The following is a 21068-nucleotide window of genomic DNA, read 5'->3' on the forward strand; positions in this document are numbered from 1 at the left end:
TAGTCAAAAAAATTAATTCTCCTGTAAGTTTTTTAAAACCATTGTAATTTCCTGTTTGTTTTTATTGCCCCTTAAGTGTTAGACCATACTAAGCAACTGACCAGCACGTGTTGAAGTGGAGTCCTATTAGGATATTACTTCCTGTACTCATCAGCACTAAAACTCTTAAAAAGAATGCCCATTGAGGGTAGAGAAAAAAAGGAGGCCAATGAAATTGTTTACCTAGGAAGGAAGGAAGGAAGGAAGGAGGAAGGGAAGGAAGAAAGGGAAAAGAGAGAGAGAAACTGTTTACCTCAGTAGCCAGATTTAATAAGTCTAATTCTAAGAGGGGTAACTTGGAAGGAAAAAAGGAAAGGAGGGAGAAAAGTCCTAGAGGGGAGGGGGGAGTAAGTAGACTTCTCATGGTCAAAGTTCAACTGCCTGGTGAGCAAAATTAATTATGTCTGTCATTCCTTTGGGGAATCCATATCCCACTCAGATGCAGATTCTATCTTACCATTTTCCATGAAAAGCACTCTGATTTTCCCAGTGGACCTAATGTATAAGCTTGAATACTTATGACTCCATACCACCTATTATTACCTGTGTTCATTGCCTACATCCATTCAACTGCAAAGTCCTGCCCATTTTATCTTTACAATGTATTTATCCTATATAATAAAATCTAATATGCAAAAAGACCAAACTGTGGAATGACGGGTTGCTATGACGCACACTGACCACCAGGGGGAAGAAGCTCAACGCAGGCGCTGCCCCCACCTGCAGGCCCGGGCCAGCCAAGGTGGGTGCCTGCAGGGGCCCCCACGATCCCCCCGCTGGTCACCCCGCAGATCAGCCCTGATTGCCGACCAGGGCTAGTGTCCCTACCCATATGTGAATTTTGTGCACCGGGCCTCTAGTGTTTCTATAATCCCGTCACCTGTACTGTATTTACCTGGACATTTAGCCTATTTTGTTTGCCTCTGTCTCTCTACATCCTAAATGTATATAGCATCCAAATAATGAGCCTTTTAAGGCATGTTTCTGATCACATAATTTCTATTCCAATGTTTCCTGTAGTCCATAGAACCTCCACTAGAAATGCAAGATACTCCTTTGAAAAAAAGAAGTCAATAAATTTGAAAGTGATGTATGTTTCATCATCATCTTAGGGAGACATAATTTATAATAACGTTAAAAGTTGTTGTTTTTTAAAATATATTTTATTGATTTTTTACAGAGAGGAAAGGAGAGAGATAGAGAGTTAGAAACATCGATGAGAGAGAAACATCGATCAGCTGCCTCCTGCACATTCCCCACCGGGGATGTGCCCGCAACCAAGGCACATGCCCTTGACCGGAATCGAACCTGGGACCCTTCAGTCCGCAGGCCGACGCTCTATCCACTGAGCCAAACCGGCTTCGGCAACGTTAAAAGTTTTGATAATACTTATACAAAAGGAAACCCTTCATTTGTATTCCAAGTTCATTTTAAGTGGTGTTTCTCAAATTTATTTGTCCATAAATTAAATTTTTTTTTCATACTACCTATCTTCCTGAGGAATCTCAGTTCCTCAAAAATAATTAGAAATGCTGCCTACTTTAAAAGTTCCATTTGCTCCCCACGTCAGTTATTAGAAATGGATTTTTATATAGTATGGTAGAATTTAGTGAGCTTTCAGAATGTTATCAATTAGGCAAATTAGTTTTCTCACTCAAGGTTTGACAAAGTTCAACCCCATCTTTATTCAACATGATGTCTTCGGTGAGTAGGTGGGAAGAAGGAGGCAAGCATACAGCTGAGAGTCCCTAACCACTGAAGTCAGGACTGGCATTGTTACTAATGAAAGGCATTAGGAACATCCTCCGATGAATACAGATAGGTGCAATTATTAATATGCTAATGTAATGTTAAAAAAAGGTAATGGTCTACTTTATTATTGCACTGGAATATTTGAAGGCAGACCTTCTTCAAAATACACTTATAAATCAGAGGGGAGAAAACATTGCCTTCAGCTTCCCAAAGACCTGAGAGTAATTGAAGTAATGCAACTCTAAAAAATTGCACACTCCATAAACAGACTTTCAAGACTTTCCATAATCTGACCAAGTTGTATTGCCACCCTTCTTTCTTATTCATTATTTTCCCCAGATGGTTGACGCTTGTTCCTTTCTTGATTGGCACAAATGGCGCCACGAATTGGATTTTTGCTATTTCTCTGAATAGGGTGATTTAAGCTATTTACCCTCTGGGTGGGGAGGGATATAAACCATTTACTCTTAAGCATCTTTGGACTTTTCAATTTCCTAGATGACTGTAAGCTGCTTGGCCATTTAACTATTGCCTCAGTTTCCCTATCCCACTTGTCCTGGCTTACTAGGCTGTCTCACAAGATCTCAAATACTGTAGAGAATAACAGTTTTGCAGCTTCTTTTATGCATTTGAAATTAAGAAGGGAAAGTAGGGAAGATTACATGGAGATGGGAGAAAGCAAGGTGGGGATCAGATTACAGGACAGGCAACAAGAATATGTGCTCTTTTGGATCAGAATCAAACCTGGGACCCTTCAGTCCCCAGGCCTATGCTCTATCCACTGAGTTAAACTGTCTAGGGCTCTTCTGTTTTATTTTTAGTAAGAGGAATTCTAGATTTAAAATGGCAGCAGAGTAAGTGGCTGCTGCACAGACACACTCCCAGGACAGAAACTGGAATTACAACTAAACTACAGAAAAACTTCCTGAATAATCAATAGAAGATGCACTGGAGAGAACCCTGATAACAGAGAACAGAAAGTAGAGACCGCATAGAGACCGGTAGGAGGGGCAGAGGTGTGAAAGGCCTGGCCAGGATCCCACATACAGCAACTGAAGCTCCAGAGAGATATCTCAGCTGTGGGGGGTTGCCATTGAGAACTGTGGGGTCTAATTCCCAAGCTGGGCCCCTCAGTAGAGAGCACCAGAACTGAGAAGGGTGCCCACACAACATCTGGCTGGAAAAAGCAGTGGGGTTGCTGTCTGTCAGGGAGAGACAGCTGGAAAGCAGGCACTCTCTTAAAGGGCCAATGCACAAAATTCCCTGTGGAGCCACTCACCTTGTGCTCTGGCAGAGGGACTGGAGCTGTGTGAGCAGAAGCCATGATTTGGGACTCTAGGGTTAGAGCTCAGAAGGCAGACACCCCAGTTTCCTGTGCTGAGTTATTCCTTCACATTGCAGAAGTCATCTTTCTAATGCAGACATTTGCAATACAGGCAGCTTTGCCTGGGGGAAAGACTGACCCACGATATTGGAAAACACTTTGCCCCATAGTACACAGTTTCTGAGACCCATTAAGAGACTGAGAATAGCCCTAACCAGTTTGGCTCAGTGGATAGAGTGTCAGCCTGCGAACTGAAAGGTCCCAGGTTCGTTTCCAGTCAAGGGCATGTACCTTGGTTTCAGGAACATCCCCAGTGGGAGGTGTGCGGGAGGCAGCTGATCAATGTTCCTAGCTCTCTATCCCTCTCTCTTCCTCTCTGTAAAAAATCAATAAGAAAAAAAAAAGAGACTGAGAATAACAATTAGCACCTGGGCAGAAGAAATTGCCCCACCCTGTTAAAAAGACTCTCACCACACCTATGGATGATTGCCTGAGGGTTTTTCAAGATGGAATCCTATCAGTTTATAGGCAGAGGCAGTCTCTGGAGGCTTTGAGTCTTTGCCTGATCTAATAAGTCAAAACAGCTTTTGACACTGTCCTGCACTAGTGTTTGAGAAGCGTAGCAGAGCTACATAATACATAGTCACACACTTAAACGGAGCCAAAATGAGACAAAGAAAAACCCCAAATGAAAGAACAAAAGAATTCTTCAGAAGAAGAGATATATGACATGGAGGTAAGAAATTTATCTGATATAGAGTTCAGAATAATGATGGTAAATATGCTCAACAGCATGAGAATAGATATAGTAACTATGAAAATAGAAATAAAGAATGAAACAACACAAATAAAAAAGCATGTTGGAAGGAATCCACAGCAAATTAGGGGAAGCTGAGGATCAAATCAGTGAATTAGAAGTCAGAGTTGAAAGTATCACTCAATCAGAGAATCAGAAATATATATATTCAGAAGGAGAGCTTAAGGGAGCTGTGGGACAATATGAAATGTAACAAGTGTGCCAGAAGAGGCAGAAAGGGAGAAAGGGATAGAGACGGTGGTTGAAGAAATAATGGCAGAAAACTCCCCTAATCTAGTAAAGGAAAAAGTCATACAAGTTCAAGAAGCACAGAAAATCCCAAGCAAGAGGAACCCAAACAGGCCCATGCCCAGATACATCCTATTTAAAATGACAAAAATTAAAGGCAAAGAGAGAATCTTAAAGGCAGCAAGGGAAAAGCAAACTACTATCTACAAAGGAGCTCTCATAAGGCTGACACCTGATTTCTCATCAGAAACTCTATAGGCCAGAAGGGAATGGCATGAAGTACTCAAGGTAATGAAACCAAGATCCAGCAAGACTGTCATTCAAAATAGTGAAATAAAGAGCTTCCAAGACAAAAAAAAAAAAAAAAAAAAGGCTAAAGGAGTACATCACCACCAAGCCAGCATTACAAGAAATGCTAAAGTGACTGCAGTATTGAGAAGAAGAAATACAGAGAGAAACCTAGACATACAGAATTAAAATGACAATAAATAATTATCTATCAATAGTAACCTAAATGTATATGGATTAAATGCTCCAATCAAAAGACATAGGGTAGCTGAATGGATAAAAAAAAAATGATCCAACTATATGCTGTCTACAAGAAACCCATCTCAGAACAAAAGACACACAGGATAAGAGTGAAGGGATAGAAATTTTTTTTTTCATGCAAATAGAAAAGAAAAAACATCTGGAGTAGGAATACTCATATCTGACAAAATACACTTCAAAATGAAGGCCCTCACAAGAGACAAATGTCAATATAATGCTAAAGTGATCAATCCAATCCTGGTAAACAAACATGCATCCAATATAGGCGCACCTAAATATAAAAAAAAAAAAAACACTTCTAGAGGACTTTAAAGGAGAGATTGACAACAACACAGTCATAGTGAACTTTAATACCTCACTGACTTCACAGGATAGATCTTCCAGACAAAAAAATTGATAAGGTAACAGTGACTCTAAAGGACACATTGGACAGGATGGATTTAACTGATATTTATAAAACATTTCATCCCAAAGCTGCAGCATATACATTCATCTAAAAGGCACATGGATCATTCACAAAAATAAACCACATGTTAGTACACAAAATAAATCTCTACAAGTTCAAGAAGATTGAAATCATACCAAGCATCATCTCAGATCACAGTGAAATGAAATTAGAAATCAACTACAGTAAAAACACCCCAAAACATTCAAACACATGGAGGCTAAATAGCATGTTATTAAACAATGAATGGGTTATCAATGAGATCAAGAAAGAAAGAAAAAACTTCCTAGAAACAAATGAAAATGAACACACAACTATAGGACACAGTGAAAGCAGTCCTGAGAGGGAAGTTCATAGCTCTACAGGCCTACCTCAAAAAAACAAGAAAAATTAATAATAAACTATTTAACACTACAACTTAACAAACTAGAAAGAGAATAATTAGAAACACCTAGAGTAAGTAGAAGGAAGAAAATAATAAAGATTAGAGCAGAAATAAATGACATAGAGACTAAAAAGCAATACCAAAAAAAATCAATGAAATAAAGAACTGGTTCTTTGAAAGGATAAACAAGATTGATGAACTGTTAAGCCAGATTCATCAAGAAGCAAAGAGAGAGGACCCAAAAAATGAAATCAGAAAGGAAAGTGAAGAAGTAACCACTGACATTACAGAAATACAAAGGATTGTAAGAAAATACTACGAACAACTATATGCCAAGAAGCTGGACAATGTGGATGACATGGAAAAATTCCTAGAAAAATAAAATCTCCAAACACTTAAAGAGGAAGAATCAGAAAACCTGAATAGGCCAGTAACAACTGATGAAATAGAAACAGTAATAAAAGAAAACTCCCAGCAAAGAAAAGCCCGGGGCCAGATGGCTTCAAAGGGGAGTTTTACCAAACATTCAAAGAAAAAATAACACCTATACTCCTCAAACTATTCTAAAAAATCCAAGAGGAAGGAACATGTCCAAGCTCCTTTGATGAGGCCAGCATTCTCCTAATTCCAAAACTAGATAAAGACAATACAAAGAAAGAGAATTATAGGCTAATGTCCCTGATGAACATAGATGCTAAAATACTCAACAAAATATTAGAAAATCAACCCAGCAATATATTAAAAAGATCATACACTATGAAAAAGTGGGATTTATTCTAGGGATGCAAGATTGGTACAATATTTGCAAATCAATAAACGTGATATATCACATAAATTGAAAGACAAAAATCACATAATCATATCAATTGGTGCAGAAAAAGCATTTGACACTATCCAACACCCATTTTTGATGAAAACTCTCAGCAAAATGGGAATAGACAGATCATATCTCAACATGATAAAGGCCATGTATGACAAACCTACAGCCAACATCATACTCAATGGGCAAAACGAAATCCATTTCCCCTAGGAACAGGAACAAGACAGGGATGTCCGCTTTCACCACTCTTATTCAACATAGTACTGGAATTCCTAGCCACAGTGATCAGACCAGAAGAAGAAATAAAAGGAGGAAATAAAACTCTCATTATGCCCAGATGCCATGATATGGTATATAGAAATCCCTAAAGACTCCACCAAAAACTACGAGATTTAATAAATGAATTTGGCAATGTAGCAGGATACAAAATCAACCCGCAAAAATTAATGGCCCGTGCTCGCTTCAGTAGCACATATACTAAAATTGGAACAACACAGAGAAGATTAGCATGGCCCCTGTACAAGGATGACACGCAAATTCGTGAAGCATTCCATATTTTTTTTTTAAAAAATCAATGGCTCTTTTATACACCAATAATGAATTCTCATAAAGAGAAACTAAAAAAAAAAAAAGTCCCATTTACCATGGCCACAAAAAAAAATGAGATACTAAGAATAAACTTAACCAAGGAGACAAAGATTTGTACTAAAAAAACTACAATACATTGAAAAAAAGAGATAGAAGAAGATATAGACAAGTGGAAGAATATTCTGTGTTCATGGATTGGTAGAATCAACATCATTAAAATGTCCATACTTGAGCTCCAGTGGCATAATCGGTTAGCGCACAGTACTTATAAAATGTCCATACTACCCCAGGCAATCTACAGATTCAAATCAATCCCTATTAAAATATGAACATGTTTTAAAGATCTAGAAGAAACACTCCAAAAATTTATATGGAACCAAAAAAGACCCTGAATATCTGCAGCAGTCTTGAGAAAGAAGAACAAAGTTGGAGTAATCACAATGCCAGATGTCAAGTTATACTACAAAGCCACTGTAATCAAAACAGTCTAGTACTGAACAGACATACAGATCAATGGAACAGAACAGAGACCCCAGAAGTCGACCCAGTCCATTATGCTCAATTAATATTTGACAAAGGAGACGAAAGCATACAATGGAGTCAAGACAATCTCTTCAATAAATAGTGTTGGGAAAATTCGACAGATACATGCAAAAAAAAACCCAAAAACACGAAAGAAAAAAAGAAAGAAACTAGATCACCGACTTACACCATATGCAAAAATAAACTCTAAATGTATAAAAGCTTAAACGTAAGTTGGGAAATGATAAAAATCATAGAAGAAACCTCAGGAAGCAAAATCTCAGACTTCTCTCATAGCAGTATGTTTATGGAAACATCTCCTAGGGCAAAGGAAACTAAGGAGAAAATAAGCAAACGGGACTACATCAAAATAAAAAGCTTCTGCACAGCAGAAGAAACAACAAAATGAAAAGAGCGCAGTGTATGAAAGAACATATTTGGCAATGATACATCTGATAAAGGGTTAATATCCAAAATATATAAGGAACTCATACAACTTAACAAAAGGAAGACAAACAACCCAATTAAAAATGGGCAAATGATGTAAATAGACACTTCTCCAAAGTGGACATACAGATGGCCAAGAGACATGAAAAAATGCTTAAAGTCACTGATCACCAGAGAGATGCAAATGAAAATGACAATGAGATATCACCTCACACCTGTCAGAATGGCTACCATCAACAAATGACAAGTGGTGGCAAAGATGTGGAGAAAAGGGAACCCTAGTACACTGCTGGTGGGAATACCGACTGGTGCAGCCACTGTGGAAAACAGTATGGAGTTTCCTCAAAAATTTAAATATGGAACTGCCATTTGACCCAGTGATCCCACTTCTAGGAATATATCCTAAGAAACCCAAAACACCAATCAGAAAGAATGTATGCACCCCTATGTTCATAGTAGCACAATCCACAATAGCTAAGATCAGAAAACAGCCCTAGTACGCATCTGTAGATGAGTGCATAAAAATGCTGTGGTACATTTATACCATGGAATACTATGCAGAAGTAAAAAAAGGATCTCTTACCCTTTGAGACAGCATGGAGAGACTTGGAGAGTATCATGGTAAGTGAAATAAATCAATCAGAGAAAGACAAGTATCACATGATCTCACTCATATGTGGAATTGAAAGAACAAAATAAATTGATGAATGGAGTGGATCCAGAAACTTGGAAGCATGGAGCAGAGTTGGGAATCTTGGAGGGAAGGTGGGGAAGGGTGGGTGGTTTGGCAGTAATCAACCAAAGATCCACATATATACATAACCCATGGACACAGACAGTGAGGTGGTGAGGGCCTGGGGTGTGGGGGCAGGGGTCAATGTGGGAAAAAGGGGACATATGTAATACTTTCAACAATAAAGATTTAAAGAAAAGATTATGTGCCTTTTGAGGGTGGTTCTTTTTGTTTTCATTTAAAAATATATATTTTTTTTTATTAATTAAATATTTATTGTTCAGATTATTACATTTGTTCCTCTTTTTTCTCCCCATAACTCTGCTCCACCCAGTTCCCATCCCACCCACCTCCCTCACTCCCCATCCACTGTCCTCATCCATAGGTGCATGATTTTTGTCCAGTCTCTTCCCGCATCTCCCTCACCCCTTTCCCCCCCAAGAATAGCCAGTCCACTCCCTTTCTATGCCCTGATTCTATTATAATCACCAGTTCATTCTGTTCATCAGATTATTCACTTGATTTTCAGATTCACTTGTTGGTAGATGTGTATTTGTTGTTCATAATTTGTATCTTTACCTTTTTCTTCTTTTTCCTCTTCTTAAAGGATACCTTTCAGCATTTCATATAATACTGGTTTGGTGGTGATGAACTCCTTTAGCTTTTTCTTATCTGTGAAGCTCTTTATCTGACCTTCCTAGAGGACACTCAGCACAGAAAACCACTTTATCAACACAGGGAAGCATAAAAAATGCGGAGACAAAGAAAAAGGACACAAATGACAGAAATGGAGGAAAGCAAACTACTGGATATAGAGTTCAAAACCACACTTTTAAGGTTTTTCAAGAATTTTCTAGAAACTGCCGATAGACTTAATGAGATCTACAAGAAATCTAATGAGACCCTTGAGGTTGTGATAAAGGATCAACTAGAAATTAAGTATACACTGACTGAAATAAAGAATATTATACAGACTCCCAACAGCAGACTAGAGGATTGCAAGAATCAAGTCAATGATTTGAAATACGAAGAAGCAAAAAACACCCAACCAGAAAATCAAAATGAAAAAAGAATCCAAAAATATGAAGATAGTGTAAGGAGCCTCTGGGACAGCTTCAAGCGTACCAACATCCGAATTATAGGGGTACCAGAAGAAGAGAGAGAACAAGATATTGAAAACCTATTTGGCCAAAGCTGGTTTGGCTCAGTGAATAGAGCGTTGGCCTGCGGACTGAAAGGTCCCAGGTTCGATTCCGGTCAAGGGCATGTACCTGGGTTGCGGGCACATCCCCGGTGGGGGATGTGCAGGGGGCGGCTGATCGATGTTTCTCTCTCATCGATGTTTCTGACTCTCTATCTCTCTCCCTTCCTCTCTGTAAAAAATCAATAAAAATATATTTAAAAAAAAAAGAAAACCTATTTGAAGAAATAATAACAGAAAACTTCCCCCACCTGGTGAAAGAAATAGACTTACAGGTCCAGGAAGCGCAGAGAACCCCAAACAAAAGGAATCCAAAGAGGACCACACCAAGACACATCATAATTAAAATGCCAAGAGCAGCAAGAGAAAGTAGCAAGAGAATGAAAGTCAGTTACCTACAAGGGAGTACCCATACGAACGCCAGCTGATTTTTCAACAGAAACTTTGCAGGCCAGAAGGGAGTGGCAAGAAATATTCAAAGTGATGAATGCCAAGAACCTACAACCAAGATTACTTTATCCAGCAAAGCTATCATTCAAAAAATATATTTTTATTGATTTCAGAGAGGAAGGGAGAGGGTGAGAGAGATAGAAACATCAATGATGAGAGAGAATAATTGATTGACTGCCCCTTGCATGCTCCCTGACCAGAATCTAACCCAGGACCCTTCAGTCCCCAGGCCAAAGCTCTATCCACTGAGCAAAACTGGCGAGGGCCATTTTTTTTTAGAGAGAGAAAATATTGATTTGTTGTTCCACTTATTTATGTGTTCATTGGTTGATTTTTGTATATGCCCATCAGGAAATCGAACCTGCAACGTTTTGAAAATAGGACAACGTTCTAACCAACTGAGCTACTCTGCCAAGGAGGGTGGTTATTTCAATGGTATATTAATCTAGATCAACCTTTTTCATGGCACACATAAACTAATTATTAAAATTCTGTAGCACACCATAAAATACTTGCAATTTTTATTCATTCACACTGGACAGCTATTGTTGCATTGGCTGTTAGCATTTTTTAAAAAATAAGTTTTTAGGGATTTCAGAGAGGAAGGAAGAGGGAGGGAGAGGGAAACATCAATGATGAGAAAAATCACCCATTGGTCGCCTCTTGCACACCCGACACTGGGGATCAAGCAGGCAACCTAGGCATGTGCTCTGACCAGGAATCGAACCATGACCTCCTGATTCATAGGTCGACACTCAACCACTGAGCCACAGTGGCGGATGGCTATTAGCAGTTTTTAAATTTGACAATCGAAGGGAAATGAAGTCAGTGCCTCTGACTAAACAGTCAGGTATTGCATGTTTTAAAAATTCTTGCAGCCCACTGTTGAAAAGCACTGACGTAGATGCATAGAAACAATGCATTCAGCGTTGGCTTAAAGCAAAGGTAAACCTTTTACTAAAGTTATATGCCTGGGGCGACTACCCACCATGAGCTAGCTGCCCAGTTAGAAATTTATAATCAGATCGCCCTGTGAGTTTACTTTCCATAGAAACCCTTTTTTAATCTACATAGTCCAAGAGGAAAAACTGAGAGTATTATGTGTGTACTTACATAACAACAGACACAATGCCCAGCTGGAATAGTTCAGTGGTTGAGCATCGACCCATGAACCAAGAAATCACCAGTTTGATTCTTGGTCAGGGCACATGCCTAGGTTGTGGGCTTGATCAACCCCAGTAGGGGGCACGCAGGAGGCAGCCAATAGATGATGTTTCTCTCTCATCGATGTTTTTATCTATCCCCCTCTCTCTCTAATAGTCAATAAAAACATATTTCAAAAATAAATAACTTTTAAAAAAATAACAAGAGATAAAACAAATATCCACAAAATTCATGTTGATGAAATTTAAAATATAATAACTGATACAATCTTTTTATAATACTAATACCATTAAGGAGAAGATAAAATTATTTTTGGGAGGGATATCATTTTCCTTAATTGGAGTTTAAAGTTAGTGTTTCCTATGATCAAAATCAATAGCAAATGCTCATCTATTAATGTGATTTTTTTTTTTTTTTTTTTTAGCCAAGAAAGTAAGTATTTATGAAGGAGATGGCACAATGCCTAGAGTCACAGGTAGCTCATGCTCAAACACCTGGCTCAGCTCGTGCGATTTTAAGCGAGATGTTATGTATTTTATCTTTGAAAATGTCTAAAGTTTTCTGTCATAGGCGTTGCTAAATACTGATATCAGTCCATGAGCATAGGGTTTTAATTGAGCATATTTGTTGCAAAGCATTTATACAATTCTGTTAAATTATTCTCAATATTTACCTTTTAGCATGTCATTATGTTGCAGATTAATTGCTTCCAAGTGAAGTTTAGGTACTCGATTGCACATTTAAATAGGTTTTTAAAATATGGACATTTTCTTTTTACCTACATCCAGGTCGGAAAGACGCTGTTGGAACTGTAGTTTGAATACAGAAAATGTATGTACTGCAAATTTGTTAGTAACAGCACAGCAAGTATATAACACAGCTTTAGATCACTTGTGATTCAAACAATGTTAGCTGTTGGGATGACTTTACTACAGTATAAGTTTGGTGTCTAAGTGCTGTTTGCCTTATAGCTTTAGGTTTAATTCATTGAGAAATAGTATCAAGCCCACAGCAAAAGCTAATTTCCAAAGCCATTTAGTTCAATAGCAGTGGTTGAGGGCAGTTTTTCTAACCACTTAAAAATTGTACAAACCATTCTTAGATGGAGTACAATACAAAATTGACAAACGGCCCAAGCTGGGTTTGCTCAGTGGATAGAGCCTCATCCTGCAGACCAAAGGATCCTGGTTTCGATTTTGGTCAAGGGCACACACCTCGGTTTCAGGCTCCTCCTGGCCGGGGCCCTGGTCAGGACATACACAGGAGGCAACCAATTGATGTATTTCTCTCACATGAATATTTCTCTCTCTCTTCCACTCTCTCTAAAAATCAATGGAAAAATATCCTCGGGTGAGGACTAAATATAATAATAAGTAAATAAATAAGCAAAATTGACAAACAGCTGGATTTCTTCTGCATGCCTTAGTTTGGAGAGAATTTCAGTAACTGCCCGAGTCTACAGAACTGTGTAGTGGTGGAGTGGGGATTCCGATTTGATAGGGCGCCTGCCCTTAGAGCCCATGCGCTCGGTGACTGTGCTGTGCTACTGGCAGCTGGTGGCCAAATCCAGAGTGGCTCGCAGGTTTCTTGCTTGTTTATTTTGTTTGTTTGTTTGCCTTCGTTTTGTTTTTATTTGTTTGTTTTTAGAGAAAGAGAAAGGGAGAGAATGAGAGTGAAAGAGAAACGAAACATTGGAGGATTGTCAGGGCATGTGCCCTGACAGAAAATCAAATCCCTGTCCTTTTAGTGTATGAACGATGCTCCAACCAATTGAGCCACACTGGCCAGGCGACAGATGTTGATTTTTAAAACATTATACAATAATATGTAAAAACAGTGTACATAAACTGAAACCAGTACCTGTGTACTTACCACCCAACTTAAAATAGTATTGCCCCACTCTTAAAATCCCTTCTGTTTACCACTTTGATCACCTGTATCCACATCACTTCCTCCCACCTGATGTAATCACCCCTGACTTCGATGTCTTGCATCCCTTGCTTTATTTTTAATACTACTTTGATTACACGTGTAGCCCTAGTGTATCTTTAAATGTAACATGGAAATGTTTTACTGTTTTAAAACAATGTGTATGGTATAATAGCTGAGTTTAAGAAGTGCAATATTATTCTAGCTAGTTTAGCTCAAGGGATAGAGCATCAGCCTGCACACTGAAGGGTCCCAGGTTCGATTTTAGTCAAGGGCACATACCAGGGTTGTGGGCTCAGTCCCCAGTAGGGGGCGTGTAGGAGGCAGCTGATCAATGATTCTCTCTCATCATTGATGTTTCTGTCTCTCTCTACCTCTCCCTTCCTCTCTGAAATAAATAAATATATGTATATATACATATATATAGAGAGAGAGACAGAGAGAGAGACACACACACACAGAGAGACAGAGAGATTTAAAAAGTGCAATATTAAAACAAAAGTGGAGTCTTTTAAGGCCATTGTGTAAAGACACACTCTGAGTTATAACTTAGTGGCACTCCCTGGCCAGGTGGTTGGAGTGTCATCCCAATAAGCCGAGGTTGCAGGTTCAGTTTCCCGGTTAGGGCACATATAAGAATTAACCAATGAATGCATAAATAGGTGGAGTAACTAATCAATGTTTCTCTCTCAAATCAGCTAAAAAGAAATTTAATCCTCACCTGAGGATATGTTTATTAATTTTTTTAGAGAGAGAGGAAGGAAGAGAGAGAGAGAGAGAGAAAGAAACATCGATGTGAGAGAGAAACATTAACTGGTTGCCTCCTGTATGCACCCTGACTGGGGATCAAACCCGAAACCTAGATATGTGGCCTGACCGGGAATCAAACCTGCAACCTTTTGGTGCAGAGGACAAGGCTCCTACCAACTGAGCCACCTGGCCGGGGCAAAAAAACCCACCCTAAAAACAATAAAATAAATAACTCAGTAGCACAACTGAAAGAAGACTTTTTAAAAATTAAAAACAATATAAATGGTATTATACTGCACATATTCTTCTGTGGCTAACTTACTTTCTCTACTTGATTTGGCCTGGGTTATCTGGACTCTGACAGTATTTTACATATACATTATTATTCATGGCCTACTTCATTTCAGGCAAAGCAAAAGACGTTGCCACCCCACAGAGAATTTCAGGATTGTTGGGGAGGAATTCTGTAACACTTGCCAAATTGGGACATACCAGCAATTTAAAAATAATCCAGTATGTTGATGTGGGAGGGCTGTGCATATAAATTCTTTAATTATCTCTCCTTTTGGCTAAATTTGAGTTTTGTGGCAGGAGAGTGGCCCTGCCTTCGCACCGCTGCCATGACATTTGATGCCAGTTTCACTTGGCTCCTTCCTCGGCCTGAGTTTGGAGCAACGTGGCAGTTCCGTGATGTGGCCACAGTTTCCACGGTAAAGCCATCCATTTTAATAAAGCAAAGGTCTAGCCCATTGAGTCTAGTTGGATACAGCTGTTGCATTGATCTCTTCTGATGCTACAGCCGTTGAGTTCATTTCCTTAATCACATTTTCCATATGGGTAAAAGCATGAAGCTGCCTGGTATCTTCCAGAGTGCATGCATTCTAATTTCAGAATTTAATCAAATGGAACTGGCTTCCTGACAGAATAAACAGAGCAAAATACTGTATCCAGACCAGCTGCCAAACTAGTAGCCTGAATTTATTTCCCCTTGCTTTGCTAAATGCATCTTGAATTTTTGAAAACATAGTCCAGGTTAAGGAAATTTAGAATTTTTGAAGCACGACCAGTCACTTCTAATATTCTTCCATAAATACATCCATTAAATTTCAAAAACCAGGTAGCTGAGTTAATCCTTTTTCATATGTCTGTGGCCGGAGAAGAAAACATGTTCCTCTTTCCCACGAACACAGGGATTGTGTGCGCAGACCCCTGCCATCTGGGCTAATCTCATAGTAGAGAGTGCCTGTAAATATCTATACATTTTTTTTTCTGATTACTTCCCCTGTGCTTCTTATTTGAGTCTGACAATCTAACTCATATCTGAAATCTCTCCTGGTATTTTCTATGCCACTTTTTATGTATTATTCCATATATAATATAGATATATGGATAAACTTGTAATATAGATATACTTGTAATATAGATACAATGTAGAAACCAGGACACATAGAGAGAAATATGAGTCAGCTGGTAGATTACCTGTTCCTCAAACCACTTGCCTTGTGAAAGGAGGCTTGAGGAGGCGCAGAATACATTACCAACTCCTTTGTTATTGCTAATTTTATTTTTTTCATCTGCAAAATAGACTCTTTTATTGCAGGTGTGTCTTTCATTAACCACAAATATTTTGTTTATATTTATGTTGCAATCTCATTTACCCTTTAACACCAAACTAGGATGGCCTTTGGAAGGGAGATATATATGGACAGAACTTTATGGTTCAGTCAGAAGACACTTGGAAATAGCCTTAAATGGACACCACTCCCCACAAGCGGTGTATTCACATCATAGCTTCCTGGAGGCCCTGAAGTTACCTTCCCCACCTCCAGTTCATATCCCAGCTCCTTTCTAGGCTAGCCCCTATTCGTATAACAACACTAGGCTCAGCTGTCACTTCTTCCTAGAAGCCTTTCTCGCTCTCTTCTCTTTTGTATCTTCACACTCTTTCTTGGTTTTAAATACCATCCCTAATCTAAGGACTCCCCAAATTTAAATTCCTCGTCCAGCTTTCTTCTGAGCTTCAGATATTTATGTATAACTACAGGCCCAGTGCACACATTTGTGCACCAGTGGAGTCCCTCGGCCTGGCCTGCACCCTCTCGCAATCTGGGGCCCCTCGGAGGATGTCGGAGAGCCGGTTTCAGCTCAATTCCTGCAGGCCAGGCTGAGGGACCCCACCAGTGCAGGATCGGTGTGGGGGAGGGACTGCGGGAGGGCTCCAGGGCGTCCCGATCCATCTTACCCAGTCCCTATTGGGGCTGATTGGGCTGGCCAGGGAGGGACTGTGGGAGGTTGGCCAGCAGGGGAGGGACCACAGGAGGGCTCTAGGGCATGTCTGGCCCATCTAGTCCAGTCCCGATCAGCCAGACCCCAGCAGCAAGCTAACCTACAGGTCGGAGCGTCTGCCCCCTGGTGGTCAGTGTGAGTCATAGCGACTGGTCGAACAGTTGAACCGTCGGACACTTAGCATATTAGGCTTTTATTATATAGGATTGTTTACTCAATATCTCCACTTAGATGGCGTCTGAAATTAAACATGCCCAAACCAAAATCATTACCCCTCCTTCAAAAAACCCAAACCTGGCACTAATGTTGAATTAGTTTTCTATTGCTATGAAACAAATTGCCAGAAAATCTAGCGGTTTAAAGCTACAGTAAACATTTCTTGTCTCACAGTTCCCGAGGGTTAGGAATTTGGAATTAGTTTAGCTGGATGATGCTGGCTTAAACTCTCTCATGAGTTTGCAGTCAAGAAGTTGGCGAGGGCTGCAGTCATCTGAGAGCTCAAATGGGTATGGAAGATCCCCTCTCAAGATAGTGACTCATATGGCTGCCAAGTTGGTAGGACACCTCAGTTTCTTCACACATGAACTTCTCCATAAGGCTTCTTAGAGCTGCTTGAATGTTCTAACAACACAGTGGCTGGCTTCCCCCAGAGCAGATAATCCAAAAGAGAGCAAGGAGGAAGCTATATCATGACTCAGCCTCATAAGGTAAACACTTGGTCAATATTCTATTGTTCACACAGGCTACCCATGATTCAGTGTGGAAGGGAACTACACAAGAGTGTAAATACCAGGAGGCGAGGATCATTGGGGTCATCCCAGAGGCTGGTTACCACCTCTGTCTATCCAGTTGTTCATATCAGAAACCTGAAAGTCATCTTTGACACCTCTGTCTGCCCCCTTTAATCAATACCAAGTCTATTCTACCTCATCTATACTTTGATTGTATCTACTATTATTGCTCTAGTCCAAACCAGTCACCTCTTTTCTAGTCTATAATACTGCAATAACCTCTAAACCATTCTCTCAGATGATTAGTGACTGAGGATTTTTTCATATGTCTCTTGGCTTTTTGTATGTCCACTTTGGAGAAGGTCCTTTGCCTATTTTTCAATTTGGATTGTTTGTCTTCCTTTTGTTAAGTTGTATGAGATCCCTATATATTTTGGAGATTAACCCCTTATCAGATGTATTATTGGCCAATACGTTCTCCTATATAGTGGGCTCTCTTATTATTTTGATGATGATGATGATGATGATGTGTGTGTGTGCATGTGTGTGTGTGTGTGTGTGTGTGTGTCTTTTGCTGTGCAGAAGCTTTTTCTGTTGATGTAGTCCCATTTGTTTATTTTCTCCTTAGTTCCCATTGTCCTAGGAGATGTATCAGTAAACATATTGCTACAAGAGATGTCTGAGATTTTGGTGCATATTACCCTTTTACTATATAGAAATAGAGGCCTGGTGTACGGGTGGGGACCAGTTGGCTTGCCCTGATGGGGGCCCCAGATCTGGGTTGGACGTCCCCACTGGGCAGTGGGGCCGGCCTGGGTGAGGGGCCACCGGGGGTTTGCAGGCTGTCCACGCCTCCGATGGGGTAGGGATCCCTACTTGGGGGCAGGGCTGGCCTGGGCAAGGGGCTGCTGGTGGTTTGCAGGCCAGTCAGGCCACCAATCGGGGTGAGGGTTCCCCTTTCGGGGAGGGGCCAGCCTGGGTGAAGGGCCACGGTGTTCTGGTCTCTGTTCATTCTGGTCGTGATGGCATTATGGTCACTGGCTTTTTATATATATAGATTGTTTCATTTCATGTTGTCCCAAAGCCCCCTTAGATTGTCCTCCTGCTATTTAATTTTTTTCCAGTTGCTGCGCTACTTGGCTGTTTTTCTACCTTGTCGTCTTCTATCTCATTGATTCAATACTCATCTTCTTCTAGTCTACTGTTGAAACCTTCCATGGTGTTCTTTATTGTAGCTATGTCATTCTTCACTTCCTCTTGATTCTTACACATGATGTATTTCTCATCCAGATGTTTGAGCATCTTTATAACCATTACTCTGAATTCTTTCTCTGACATTGCTTGCCTCCATTTAATTTAGTTCCTTTTCTGGTGATTCCTCCTTTTCTTTCATTTGGGGGTTGTTTATTTGTTTCTTATTTTTGCTGTTCCTTTGTAATTATTTCTATATATTTGATCAAACTGCTATGTCACCCAGATTTTTTGAATTGGTCTTATGTAGTAGATGTTTTGTGGGACTCAGTGGTGCAGTCTTTCAGTTCTCCTGGACTGGGTGTTCTAGGGAGGCCCCCTACTTGAGATATTTGGATTCTCCTGATGTAGTTGGGTCTTGAATATTATTGTCCCATTTGTGGATAGCGTCTTCTCTCAGGGTGTCTGATTATGTAGCTCCCTCCCTACCATGTTGTGCCAACTGCTGTGGAGGTGTTGACTGAACAGCACAAAATACAACACAAGACATGACATAGAAGGAACAGAACATGAATATACACAAGACATCTATAATTCCAATAAAAGTGACCACCAAAGGAAATTGAATTAGGAAAGAGAAAAGAGAGCAAAAGTGATAGCACGGAAAAAAAAGAAAGAATATGGGGAGAAAACACAACAAAACAAACAAATAAACCAAAAAGCACAAACAAAAAAACACGCAGAAAAAGGTAGGGGGGCAGAATGTGTAGATGCAGAGATTAAATAAAGAAAATAAGTTTTAGGAAATTGGAGAAATAGGGGAAGGACCATGGTTTAGAATATAGGAGGGAGCAAAGAAATGAGAAGACAAGAAAAAAAATTAAAAAATTAAAAATAATTTTTAAAGGAGAATAGAGGAGAGAGCAGATAGGCCTGAATTTAGGAAGTGAAACAAGTTAAAAAATTAGGAGAAGAAAAGAGTGAGAGAAGAGAGAAAAATATTGAGTAGTGAAAAAAAAAAAAGAAAAGAAAAGAAAAGGGGAAATGGAGTAGGAGCAAGGAAGAGGAAATTAGATGAATAAACCAACAGAGACTATAATAATAACACATCAATAATGCAGATAAAGAAGATCAATTTTTTAAAAAGAGGGGAAAAGAAAGGAAGGAGAAAAACTAAAATGGTAAAAGAAGAAAATCAGAAGGAAAAAAGAGAAGAGAGGAAGAAAACGGTGAAAAAAAGAAATAAAAATAATTAAAAACAAACAAAAACTGAAGTGCAGTTCACTTCAGCCAAGCTTTAATGCCCCAAAGGGGGCTGGTTTAGGACCCCACTCTTCTGTTCTGTCTGCCAATTCTGGGCTTCCTGTTAGGGGCTTAGGTGTTTGCCACTGGCAGGCACTACCTTCTGACTTTTAGCACCTGCTTGAAGCTCCAAGTGATCCACGGGTCCTCTGCTTTGGTCTGTCTCCACAGGCCTTGGCTGCAAGAAGGCCAGGCCAATCTGCCCTCTTTGACTGTCTGTCTGTTGTCAATCTTAATCACTCAAGCATCTGTTTCTAATAGGGCTTTAGGTGGGGGTGGTACTGTTTCGCTTTCAGGGAATAAGATGGGTGTGTTTTCCTGACCCAAAGCTACTCTTTCACGAGTGGCCCGAAATATTACTCTGCCCTGGGTTGGTCAGAGATCTTTGTAAGGAGACCAAGGGGGTTGTCTGGCAACCTGGAGTTCTTATCAGTCTGGTTCCCGGAATAGTATGGCGGTCACTGAGGGCTCCGCGAGACTCTTCAGACCGTGAGCTGGGCCTCTGCCTCTTCTTTCTCTGGAAAGCTCGAACTGCAGGGTGTGGCAGCTGTACCACCTGCCCTGGGGCTACCGGGAGGGGCCAGCTCCTGGGGATAAATGGCCACTTAGGTTTGGAAGCTTAAGAACATCCCAGTGCAGGACTCCTGGCCACGTCCTCCCTGCCCTGCTTCCCTCCCCAGCCTGTCCTCAGCCACCTCAAATCCGCGCTTCCCTCCCTGCGCCAAAGCCTTGGGTGAGTGACTGCAATGGAAAAGTCCTGTGTTCTGGGTTTGGAGAATAAAAAGAAAGACAAGACAAAACAAAAACAGCAACAAAACTGTAACTTTCTGCGCCCCCCCCCCCCCCCCCCCCCCCGCAATGCTGCTTTCTTCTCATGGTGCAGCCTTTCTCAGCTGTGGTTTTGGGTCTAGACTCCCTGGCAGCCAGCAGGTGATAGATTAGGGAGGCGGGAGAAAACAAAAAGAGGGGCAGAACCTCTGGGATTGGATAAAAAGTAAAATGATAGACACATACGTCTTTTACACATAGGCTTTTACGCCTGGCACCAAGGGAGTAGGCTTTGGTGCTCAACCTGGGCCGGCTTCTATTTTTCTGAGGGAACAGATTCTCCCATAATGCAGCTTCCTCCTCTCCCTCTCAACCCGCTGGCCTGCCACCCTTCTGGAGCCCCTGCCACCCTTCCTACCGTTTCCAGGTATTTCCTGCCCTTCCTTGTTGTAGGTGGTCTCCTCACCGGGGCCTAATTTGTTAATTCCAGGGGGATGTTCTCTGATTTAGTTATAAAGGGTGTCCCAAAATTCACCCAAGAAGTAATTTTGATAGAAAACACAGGTTTATAATTAAAAATTGTAAATTTTTTATTGATTCATAAAGTATACAGTATAGGGTTATGTATGGAATAGCACATCTGGTAA

General features: G+C 40.3%; 2 non-coding genes across 2 annotated transcripts; both read left to right on the top strand.

The window, feature by feature from the left end:
- Window positions 1–6812: 6812 nt before the first annotated feature.
- On the top strand, window positions 6813–6919 carry LOC132242502 (U6 spliceosomal RNA). The gene has a single exon (XR_009454666.1). It is a non-coding gene; the product is annotated as a U6 spliceosomal RNA (small nuclear RNA).
- A 6879-nt stretch (window positions 6920–13798) lies between these two features.
- On the top strand, window positions 13799–13956 carry LOC132242447 (small Cajal body-specific RNA 1). The gene has a single exon (XR_009454637.1). It is a non-coding gene; the product is annotated as a small Cajal body-specific RNA 1 (non-coding RNA).
- Window positions 13957–21068: the final 7112 nt, after the last annotated feature.

This window comes from Myotis daubentonii, chromosome 9, assembly GCF_963259705.1.
Source record: "Myotis daubentonii chromosome 9, mMyoDau2.1, whole genome shotgun sequence".
In the NCBI taxonomy this organism is placed as follows: Eukaryota; Metazoa; Chordata; class Mammalia; order Chiroptera; family Vespertilionidae; genus Myotis; species Myotis daubentonii.